Source organism: Centropristis striata, chromosome 3 (genome assembly GCF_030273125.1).
Source record: "Centropristis striata isolate RG_2023a ecotype Rhode Island chromosome 3, C.striata_1.0, whole genome shotgun sequence".
In the NCBI taxonomy this organism is placed as follows: domain Eukaryota; kingdom Metazoa; phylum Chordata; class Actinopteri; order Perciformes; family Serranidae; genus Centropristis; species Centropristis striata.
In genome coordinates this window covers 41191704-41203926 of record NC_081519.1, presented here as the reverse complement: position 1 = coordinate 41203926, position 12223 = coordinate 41191704, and positions in this window count along the sequence as shown.

Here is a 12223-nt window from a genome sequence, read left to right as displayed (position 1 = left end):
TGCTCGGAGCATGCAAACCAATATCCTCCTATTCTTTGCTTCAGCCGCCCAGGATTCACCGCAATAGCTTTTCACAAAGACCAGGGCAGAGCGCGGCCCGTGTTATCTTATTGAGTTACCTGTAGCTAAGCTCCGAGCGAGCGCACACAATGGCAGCCAGTTAATGACAGCGCAGGGCCTAACCCCTTGTCCCCGGCCTTTCCCTGAGCCTCATTTCCGCGCGGCGGCTGCCATTTCACAGCTGTTAGCCACAGACTCTCTTTGTCATGATTAAGGACAAATTAATAGATGCCTCCTGGTAATCAGCTTTCATTAGGGCTGTCAAACCGTCAGTGGCGTTCGCTCGGTGCACTGGACACGGGATGATCACCTCCCAGTTGAGAGACACTGCAGCTGGCTGTGTGCGGCTGTGGCGCTGCCTCTCAGCTGCTGTATTTGTGTGCTCGGTGTGGCTAAAGTGTGGGTAACCAGTGCATTAGCACGCTCCTTCGTGGCACAAGTGCTTGTAGTTGGTGCATTAACAGTGCTCCGTGTGGAGCTGCAAGATGGAGGTCATCGTGGGAATGACATAAAGAGTAGTCTTTCTGCTGGGTGTAATTGGCCCCAGCATGCTGAAAATGGACTGTGAAATGTAAGGGGGGGTCAAATAATTGATTTTCCCCCGAATGCAGAATCCAGGGCAGGGCTGTTTAGTGAGTAATTTACAAGAGCAGTTCAGCCCGGGCTGACTGGCATATCTGTTGAAAGTTCCCAGGGGCGCAGGAAGAGATAACACACACCTGAGACCCCGGAGCAGATGGACAGCAGTCACTGTGCTACTCAGAGGGCAGAGAGGATTCACATCAAACTTACTTCCACACATCTATGTATGCAGAGGGGATATGAGTGCACACACACACACACACACACACACACACGTACTCAGAGGATGATGGACACAAGCTATTGTATGTAGAAATAGACTCTCCTCTCACTCTGTCCATCTCTCTTTCTCCGTCTGTCCGTCTCTCTCTCCCTCTCCCTCCCTCTCTCTCTGCAGCATTTCTGGAATTGATGAAATAAACTCATCAGACTTCCAGCAAGTTTGGCATTGTGCGAGAGAGCTGAAGTCATTTCAGTATGTAGATTTCAGACTTAAACCCATAACCGTGTTGCGTGGTGCATGACCACCCCCACCTGCTGGAGAGAGAAGGCTGGGGTGTGCATGATGGGATAGGGACGTCTGTAAGACAGGATAGAGCCTGGCCCTCTGTATGTTTAGCGTTTTTTTTCCTCCACCACAGCCTAAGGGAATTAAGACAATAGCCTTATGTCAGATAGCATAATCTAGTGACAAAATGGCATTTTATTTGCTGTGCCAAAATTGAGCTCAAATACATGTGTAAGCTAATTGAGAAGGAGCAGCTGCTTAGCCATCTGCACGGGTAAAATTGGTTTCATCTTCGATTTGGAGAATTTCTTGTTAACTAAAAAAGATGAGTGACGATTGTCAAGATCCATGATCTCTGTAATTTGAATTTATGGAAAACACAATGATTAGTTATTGTTGTATTGTACCAGAAAGTCATTGCTGTCAAAAATGTAGATGAGCCACCTAGAGCTTGTACATTGTGCTCATCACAACAAGGCATTTGTATGCCGCACAGTCAGTGCTCTTCAATTTTCTTAAGCATCTTGGTAAATTGCACCAAACAATTTTCAAGATCAATTCCAGCGTCAAAAACAATGCACACAAATCCCAATCTTCAACCCATATTGTGCTGGAGAGGGCCCCTGTGTTTGCATGAAGGTAATTACAGTGGGATTTGATGTTGTGGTGTGCCCAGAATTCTCCAGCTTTAGATCAGGCTCAGGGTGCTCCACCCCATTAATACTCCATATGGGGAACCCAGCTGTGATCAGAATTGGAAGAGCGGGAGGGGAAATCGATTTCATTTGCAGGATTATTGATGTAACCGAGATGCCGTTTGTATGAAACATAAAGTCTCATTTCAGAGGTTATGGATAAAACTGGATTGAGGGGCTGGTTGTTTGTTTTATTCAATGAAACATTACAGAATCAGAGAAGTCAATATACACACTGCTGTACAGACCTCACCCGCATTGCACCACATTAAATCTCTGGAGTTTCACATATCTGTCTGTCTATACTGACACAAACTACTGCATGCAACATAAAGAGAAGGTGAGAATGTGTGCATTTAAGGTGGAGAAATTAACATAAATGAATTGCATTTTAAGCGTTTTAATGCAGAGAAATCAAAAGTGATTTACTGCATGCAGGGAGAAAAAAAAGGGTTCAAAGCAACACATAAAGTTGGCAGCAAAAACTGACCTGGCATTCAGCCCTTTTCACCCTTTGCCAAACTTCCCCGTCCACCTGTTCTCTACATTTTTTAAAGAGGCTTTATAAGTCAGGCTGATGTGCTGGCGAGGTGCTCGCCTATACATTAAAACAGTATCAGACTTTCCCAGGGTTCGGATGGCCTAACAGCTGGATCTTTCAAGTGAATCTATCCCTCTCTCTCTCTCCTACCATATTCCAACTTCTTTTCTTCTTTCTCTGTGCCCAGTGAAAGGCCATTGTAGTTCCCACACGCAAAACAGCAGCAGCGGGAGTGATGCCGAGCCAGATGGCAACGTTTTTTTCCGGGTTCACAACATTCCTCTGATGACAACAGCGGGGTCGAGACAAGGTAAAGCCTCCTGTAAAATATTCCTTCATATACCTTTGATTACACTTTATAGACAGAGATATTCTGATGGTTGATGCTTATAAAACTGCTGTAACATTTGCTAAAGTTCACATAAAGTTCTTCCATCAAAGAGGTTTTTAACAACTGGTCTTCAAATTAAGGGATAAAGGCGTTTGCAGTCTTCTTTCCCGACTTACTGTCCTTTCTTCAGAGCAGATGTTCAGAGTTTTTCAGTGTCAGTGATGGGCAGTGTAAAAGCAGGCTTACACATGTCACCATATCATTACAACTAGAGGAGGAAGTTATGTCATCAGGCCAGCTGGCTCTAATATGTGCTGCAGCATTGTGTAAAAAAATATAGAGCAAAAAAAAAAAAAAAAAAGCTGGAAGGTGGAGCCAAAAACTGAAATCTGGCTGCCCGCAGTGTTCTTTAGCTTTGGAGCGCAGACACACAATAAGATCTCCAGTAGAGTTTCACAAGTTCTCATAAGTAAGTCATTAATTTTACGTACACACGCAAAAGGACGCACACACACACTGTCAATCCTCCCTGTGCAGTTTTGTTTTCAGTGACAATAATTACGGGTTTAACAGTCGAGAAATGGGCTTGTTGCAGATGATAAAGGAAATTGCAGAATTCCATCACAGAGCATTTGTATTTTGACAGGGAGAAAGCTGAGCCAAGTGAAAAAGGAGAACATGCCATTTTTGAGCGGCGTGTCTGTGAGGGGCTGGTGTTTTGATATGTGCCTGTGTGGAGCGAGGAGGGAAAGTGGGCCCCTGTCTGGGAGAAAGGGCTGAAGCTCTGTTATGGAGCTTAGGTCTCCATCTATCCTAATAAAAAACACTTAAGCCAAACAGCCCCCTCTTGCTCTCCCTGTGTCTGATCCTGGGAGCTACCTGCAGGCCCTCCACAGAGCACATTTAATAATGGTCTCCACCCCGAGCGATGGGCGAGCTCGTCCGACTCGAGGCTCCAGGCGGCAGCAGTGTATTCTGGGAAGGCTGGGGCTCGTCGTGGTGGCGTGAAGGGTGTGGTTAGAGTCCCTGCAGTATCTAACAGCGCTGTTCAATAAGCATATTTTTCACATTTTCCCCAAACTACTAAAATTCAACTACACTTAAACTGACATATTTGTGCTTTTTTTTTTTCTTCCACCCAGCCTTTTCAAGACGCCATTCTTTGATGATGCTTATGGAGGCAGTTTGAAGTGGTTTTCCTTTGCCACCGTAATCCCTGTTTCTGTTCCACACAGACCCTGATGTGAATGAGCGGGAACGTAATGAAAGACTTGTGCTTTCGAAGGTGTTAAACAAGAATAAAAAGTGGCATTTTTTATTTGTTTTGCCTCGTGTTTGATTCTTGGTAATGCAGACAATCAACAGGGTAGAGGAGTTAAGTGCATTATAAATTACTGAGAGGGAGCCACCTCGCTCTTGGAGCTCATCCTGATGCTGCTGCTGCCACTTTGGGTTATGTGAGGAGTAAAGTACTTTAGCAGAGACCGTGGAGCTGCTCCACAGTACTCCTTTGCATATCAAATAAACAGCAGGGCATGATGGCGGTGCCAACCCAGACAGCTATGTTATATGTGCGCGCTGATGCACATGCATATGTCTGTAAAGGTGCCATTGAAGTGCATTGAATATCTCCTGTGATACAGATCATTGTGACATAGTGTCTGAGGTTGAGGTGGTTTGTATGTGGGGTGTATAGAGTCCCGAGGAGATGTTTGAAATGGCAAGCTTTACCTCCAGGATGTGACACGTCTTGTTTGAAGCATCACAGGTAAATATGGTAATTAAAACCAACTCATTCACAGAGAATATAATTAGGAATTATACACTAGAGAGATTTCATATTAACCCTAAGATGTGCTCAAGATCACTCATACTGCTGTCATGTTTTTGAATTACATTGTGATGATAAATAGATGTATTTTTAATAGTGTGTGCTTTTATTTAAGGTTAAAGAAAAAAAAAAAAAAAGATCAGGATTTTCATGCTCAGATGCCATGTTTATGGTGCCCTTTTCTGTGTCCTCAATCCGTAAGGAAAAGATCCATGACTCTTATTTTCATAACAAAGCGTTCCAGAGTCCAGCAAACAAACTGTTGTATGGATGTACTATTGATTTCACATTCACACGTCCGGACTTAAAGGGACTATGGGATTGCCCATGAATCCCAAATCTGTGTGCTACTCACAGTCTGTCAAGTTGACATCCACTCTCTTCTGTAAACTGGCAAGATTATTCACTCAACAGGATCTCTCTCCCTTTCATCCTGCAAACTACAGGCCAATCCGGCCGCTGACAGCCAAGTGATAGCATACAGATGGAAATGAAGGCGAGCGGGGGAATGGTGCTGTTTGTCAAACACTGGAGAAAGCTTCTGGGTTCAGGGAGTAGACTGCTGCGCCAAACTGGGTCCTCCGACTTCTCTGACTTCACTTACTGTGAAGTTTCAGCACCCGAAATCTTATACTTAACACAGTTATCACACATGTTATGTGCTAGCTGAACTCAGAACACAGTTTGATCTGATTACCACAAGATATATATGTTGTAGAGCCATCAAAGTGACACAAAAATTCTCTGTTTTTACCGCAAGCTTGTTGCAAGACAGCAGGTCCCCCTTACGCTTCCATTTGCTACCATTAAACACATACAGATGTGTGGCACTTTAGTGAAAGCCACGATAAAGCTCAGTGTTACAGTGCCAGTGGTTTTTGGCCTAAAGGGCCTGCTGATGTATGCACAAGAATTTTTTTTTCTCCCTTGCACGCCCTACAGTCACTCTACTACAGTGGTGGAATGTATCTAAGTACATTCACTCAAGTAAATGTGTCTTTTCATTTCATGCCACTTTGTACTTCGACTCGACTCGAGTTTTTATTTCACAACATTTATCCGACAGCTTTAGTTACTTACAAATGCATTAAAAAACACTGATAAAATATGATGTTTTGTTATAAATAACAAGTAGAGCTGAATTGTTGACAGAAACGTGATTAGCAACTATTTTAATAAGCATTTTAGTTTATTTATTTTAAGTAATTAAAAGGTTTTTTGTTTTTTGTTTTCCTGCATTGGGTAACACTTTTCAGTAACACTTTCTATAAAGTCCATTTCAGTAATGCCATTTAAACAAACATTATAATGCACTATAATCTGCTAATAGCATCATATAATTATAGATACGGATCCATTATGCCTTATAACAATAATTATAGAACATTATAAAGCATTTTATAATAACTTCTATGGTCAAGTATCATAAAACTTCTGGTCACAGACATTGTTGTTGCAAGCCCATGTCTATAATAGTTTATAAACACACTTACCTAACCATATAATCACATTATTATGCATTATAACAGTGAATATAATGCATTAGAGAAATATCATTGTGTATTAGAATTATAACACACTATAATTTATGCAAAAAAGTCTGTTAGTGAACAGCAAATAATGAAGTGTTATGATACCTGATCTTATAAGTCACTATAAAATTATTCATAATGTGTTTTGCTTAATGCTATGAAGCATAATAAATATTTACCAGTGCTTATAATTATATATGTTGCTTTAAGCAGATTAAAACATCAGTTTGTAATGCACTATAGAAATAGGACTCATAGAAAGAGTTACCATACATTTTCCTGATTATTCTCATTTTTTTTACTAATCAATGCATGACTTTTACTTCTAACAGAGTATTTTCATACTGTGCTTTCACTTGAGTAAAGGATCTGAATAGCTCCTCCACCGCTGCTCACTTAAGAAGAAGCTATTCTGAGCAGAAGAAGAACAGGAAGAACTCACAGTCTGCTAAGGGGATGTCATTCATGTCAGTTATTTGTGGAAGTAAATTACGTACAGCCACTACATTGATAACAATCATATAACAACTGAACCGGTCTCAAAAACTGATATGAGCAATATGTGCTGTGAAATGTATTTCCTTCTCCTTGGGCAACAGATATTATGCATTCTTCCCTGTAGTCCTCCATGCAACACAAAGAATGCATTCTGCCCGTTTCAATCATAATGTTGGCTTCTGCTCGGAGATGGTCATTGTGCTCTCTGGATCTCAATTCACAGTCACTGGGATGAAACCAATTTGAGCTCCTTTCAAGATAATGCAAACAAATATCAGCGCTGATTTACCTGTTTTTTTCCCCTCCTAACTTTCCTCTCTTCACTCCCTTATCAGCACACAGAGCATTTCTCTCTTTCTTAAGGGTCGAATGAAAGGTCTCTCTTTTCTTGAGAATCAAGGCAGAGGAGAAGCCTGGTCCAGGACTGATTCATGTCGCACACACTGGTGGGATGTTATGCATGGATAATTGATTGTCGAAGCAGCATGGCCACCGTTGGATCTTGATGGTGCTGCCGAAATGTCACCTTACTGATGTTACAGCGGCGCCGATATTAAAAAGGCTGGTCTCAAAGGCTTCCATCCGAGCACACTCCTCTCCCACTGTGTCTGGGAGAGACAGCACTGTTTGTCAGGCTTCTATTTCAGAGAGACAGATCTTGCATTTGCAACCTTATCTGCACAGGACAGTGCACCCACTTCCAGAAGTGTATTGAACATTTCCAATCATAGGGATATATCACTTTGCTTTTAAAGTGGAAATCAAAAGTGCGGGAATAGTGAACGGGGGGAAGAAAACAGACATAATTGAGATCGCATAGGATTTATTTATAGGCAGTTTGTCTCCTCCAAAACCCTGAAAAAATTACACTCCAAGCTGCAAATACCCCCTTCGACAACAATAAAGAAGCCATCATTTTCGTGGGAATGTTTTCATACCAATTTGAAGAAGTTTTAAAGGAAAATTGTTTGGAAACGTCTCAGACATTAAGTCAGATAATGCAGTATGCATTTATATAAAAAAGTAGGAGATTAAGTGAGTAGAATCCGGTTAATTTCAGAGTTGGGGTAGTGTACAGAAAGCTGAGCAGGGACTGGTAAACTGTGTTAATCTATAAAGGCTTATGCAGGTAAAAATAGACTACACCTGCATGCCTTTTTACCACCATAATACTTTGCAGAGGGAGACTATTGAGCATCCATTTCCATTACCAAGGAATGGAAAAAGGATATTTTACCATCAGTTTTTCGGAGTGGCTGCGGTACATTGTTCAATGAATGAAGCGTACTGCTGAGGCCTGAGCAGGAAAAAAACCCTGAACAGAATCTGAATTTTTTGCTAAATTTGTTGCACCATGAATTATGCTGAGTTGAAAACATATGAAGCAATACCACATAGGTATAAAATTGGTCTGATCAAGGTGTGATAAATTCATAAAGAGCTATTTAACTGTATTTCGGGAGAAGTTTCTTTAAAAAAAATATATATATATATATATATTCTGTTCATTTTTTTTCACAAGTTCCTGAGCCACTGTAGTTTTTTTTTCTTCGTTTTTTTTTTCTGGAGGATAATTTTACAATATTTTTGTTTAGTGTTGGATACCCATTGTGTATATACTGTTAAGGGGATAGCCCTTTTTCCTTATTGTGCCTCCCTGACATACTGAAACCATTCACAACTCAGGGCTTCCCCCATAATCAAGTGTGAATGAACATGTAAACTTAGCCAAGTATTAACAGAACTTGGCCTGTCTTCTGCACGCAGCAGTTCATGCTGCTGTGTGAATCCTGGTTGGCGTGACAGAGGTAAAAGGCAAACAGCTTGAGGAGTGAAGAGGACCCAAAACAGACAGGCGGGAACAGACCATACTGTTTGGCACAGGGCTGCGGCTGAAAAGGGAAAAAAGGAGCATTAATAGCCACCATATGTCTGCATATTCTGGGGGTCTCCGGCGTAAATTTCATTACCCAACGCACAAAATGGACCATCTAAAAGACGTGTGTAACGTGGCCTGAGACAGCTACCGTGTGAAAAGCAGGCCGTTATGTGTGAGAGCCATGGCCCTGATCTGTCACGCTGGGGTTTTTAAGGAGAAACGGGGGGAGCAGCTGTTTGGTTCACCTGTCCTGTCCTGTACACGGCTCTCCATCAAACCAGAGGCTACTGTCCTCACAGGCCTGCACCAACAGACGTGTTCCTCCACAGTAATCTCAGATGTAACACTCCTATCTAATGTGACGACATTTACAACCACAGCCCCTCTGTTTATCAGACTTGTACAATTATATGGTGTTCCATTTATATAAGAACACTGTTTATAGTGGGAGAGATATCCATAAACACACTGTAAGGCCTTTAGTCTGTCTGTGTTCTGTATCCAACTAGTTTTTTCCACTGGACGCTGAGTGGGATAAATCAACACAGAAAGACACAGGTTGCTGTGTAGGCTAAACTACATGATCACAGGGTTTATTGATGGTAATTTTCAAGCACCTACTTGTCAAAGTGTTGTAACTTTTTTTTTTGTCTGAGTTCACTGTGTGAAAGTCTTAAGCGAAAAATATGCACAGCACGAGTATGTGATTGAATTTAACTGTTTGCACATATGTTCCCTTGTTTAAGGGGGGAAAGTTACTACAGCACTGCTTAAGCCTTGGATTATCTGTCTGCGTCCTCTGCCTCTTTAGCATCAACATGAATTCACCCACTCAGAGTCTATCACACATCCACAGAGCTCCCTGAGAGAGAGCGGACCTTAGGGAAGCCTGAGCACGCGGGGGGGGGGGGGACCTCGACAGAGCCGAGTGGAGCTGAGCAGGGTTGCGGTTGAGCCCATGGGCATGGCCCTCTCACTCTCTGGCAACCACTTTGTTAGGCACACAACACTAATCCTCCTTGTGTCTTTATTGCCCTCTGTGTAGAGGAGCAGGCCGGGGCTGGGGCTGGGGGGGAAGCACCGCTGCAGGGCCAGTATCATCAGCATTCCTGTTTGAAGATAGTCCACGCTGTACAGCATTAAGGCGTCTAATAGAGGCAGGCTGAGAGCAAAACAGACTGATACTCACTGAGACAGAAAGGGAGAATAAAGGAAAAGGAGAGTCACTTTTGCCCCCCCGTAAAATATCACGGGTGGGGGCATAATTTGAGGATAGGCAGATTATTGCAACCAGAAATGACTGTGAGGCAATTCTGGTTCATGTTGTTAAACATACTCAATAATCTAAACAACACATTAATGTGCTGCTTTAATTTGTAATACTGCCTCTGTAGCTGAAGACAATTTGTCATGCGCTCAATTTATAGGAATCTCATTTTAATAAAGCATTTAACACAAATTGTTTAATGGATGTTGAGACATAAACATATCTTTGTTCAGTTTATCTTTCTAGTTAGCAGTATATGCTATGCATCTGAAAACTTTTGATATTTGGACAAAGAGGAGAATTGATTGCCTTTGTTGCAGCTTTACAAAGTTAACTTTATTATTTTCATTTTATTGTTTGCAGAGATTCTTTTAAAAAATATATTCTCACACTCTCTGCCCTCGCCTTCAGGACTATCCTACTCAACTGGCGCCATCTTGTGTCCATACGAGGCTGCTGACGGCCGACACAGGTGCATAAAATTCAATGTCACCTTTTCCCCCGGAGCTCCTCACTGTCCCCCAGCTGTCACCTGAGCGCTTGGCAGCATAAGGTAATAGCATCAAGATGCAATCAAGATTATATGCTTGTCACTCATTCCATGCACTCAGTGGCTTACAATGTGTGAAACAGACACAAGATAAAGCCTGTGCACAGATGGGGAGATAAAATGCTTCTAAATATTCATCAGTTTTCTGACTGGAGCAATGCAAAGCCCTGAATGCTGCCATTAGATCACTGGGAAAGAGAGACTGGTTCGCAAAGGAAATGAGTTGAAATGTGGCAATGCAAAGAATAAATGAAGAAAAACATCTGAAAATTTTAATCTCTCCCTGTAGAAGCAAATTTTCTGTAACCACTTTTGAATTTTGTGGCACTCTTCCTTACTGGGGATCTGAAACAGGGTTTGCAGCCGTATATCTCAACTGAACAGAGCCTCTGCTTGTAAGCTACATCCATATTAGCAGTTTATTTCCATGTTTACACCGTTTCATATTCTTTGCAATAGTAACAGGATTACTTTGTGACAAACGGTAATTTGTGGAATTCCCTCATTTCAGTTTGAGGATTTTCTTTTTCCTCTGTCCCCGTCTTATAAAAAAAAAAAAAAATGTTTCTGTATTCTCGTCTCCCAGAAGGTTTGATTCCAGAAGCCCTTCAGGTTTTTGAGCAGACCTCTGTGAAGGGCCAGATAAAGCAGAGCAAGGCCTGGTGGTGCAGGCATGAGGGGGCACGAGAGAAATAATAATACGCAGAAGAATCCACTGATGTGCCCCCTTTTACTCAACAGGCCAATCCCGAATATTCCAAAAAGGACATACAAAACTACTGTAGACACACTCTGAAGGTTCCTCTTCTGCCATGCCCAAAAAAGTTTGTGGATTTGTTTTATAGGGGAGACCGGGGGCAACTGTAACATTTTTACAGCGTACAGTTCAAATTCTACATTTTTCTTCAGAACTAGCACACTACTTTAAATACACTAGTCATCTTTTGATATAAAGAACATGTATAGTACAGGTGTACTATTTAATAAAGATGTTTACATTTTCACTAATTGGGACTATAAGACTATAATATGACATTTAATGCAACAAGTCCAAGGGCTTTCCAACTGCCCCCAAACTGGCCATGAACTTTGCTTTTACAGACAGGCGGCCGGGTATATATAATCACATTTTCTGCCAAAATGTAATGTTTTTTTTCCATATTTAAAACACTATACACTGAAAGTTTGTTGATTTACTGCTATACTAATACAAACAACTGTATTCTAATACACCCTTTGTTATTTTACATTGAAATTAAGTGAAATATGTTCATTTACAACACAGAGAATGTACTTATATTGGCGATAATTTTGTTTCTCTGTACTTTCCAGCTTCACTACCCTTATCCTAGAGCACGTTGTCTCCTACTGAAGATGTAAGCGCACAAAAAACCCCCAAATATTTAAAGTTTCATTTAGAAAAAGACTAAGTAAATTCCTAAAAGAGCAGGGGAGTGTTATTATTATTATTTTAGCAAATGTTACTTTAACGGGAGAGAACAGTGAGTTTTTTGGGTTCCTTTTTTCTGACAGCAATGGTTATCTATGGCAAAAGGAAAAAGTTATTTCAAGCTTTTATTACACAGATAAATTTATCAATTTATTGATTGGTTTGGTCTTCTAGTGGGATTTGATAAGGATAAGAAAACAAAGGAAATGATCAGACTTATTCTTAAAAGGTGTTTTCATCTGTCCAGGTTCTGTTGTAGCCTATTATGTAGCCTACTGTATATAAATCGTGTCCCTTGAGTTAAGTCGACTCTCTGTGAAAACAGTTAAATAATTTGTCAGTTGTTAGTCAGACCCTTTGTTTTCTTTGTCTCAAGCATGCTTACTACTGAAATATTTCCTCATCGTGATCCTGAACTTCATGATTACATACCGGGAGGAATTAGTAAATGTACATAAGTGAATTAATGTATGGAAATTAGCTTGAGTGCCACCGCGGG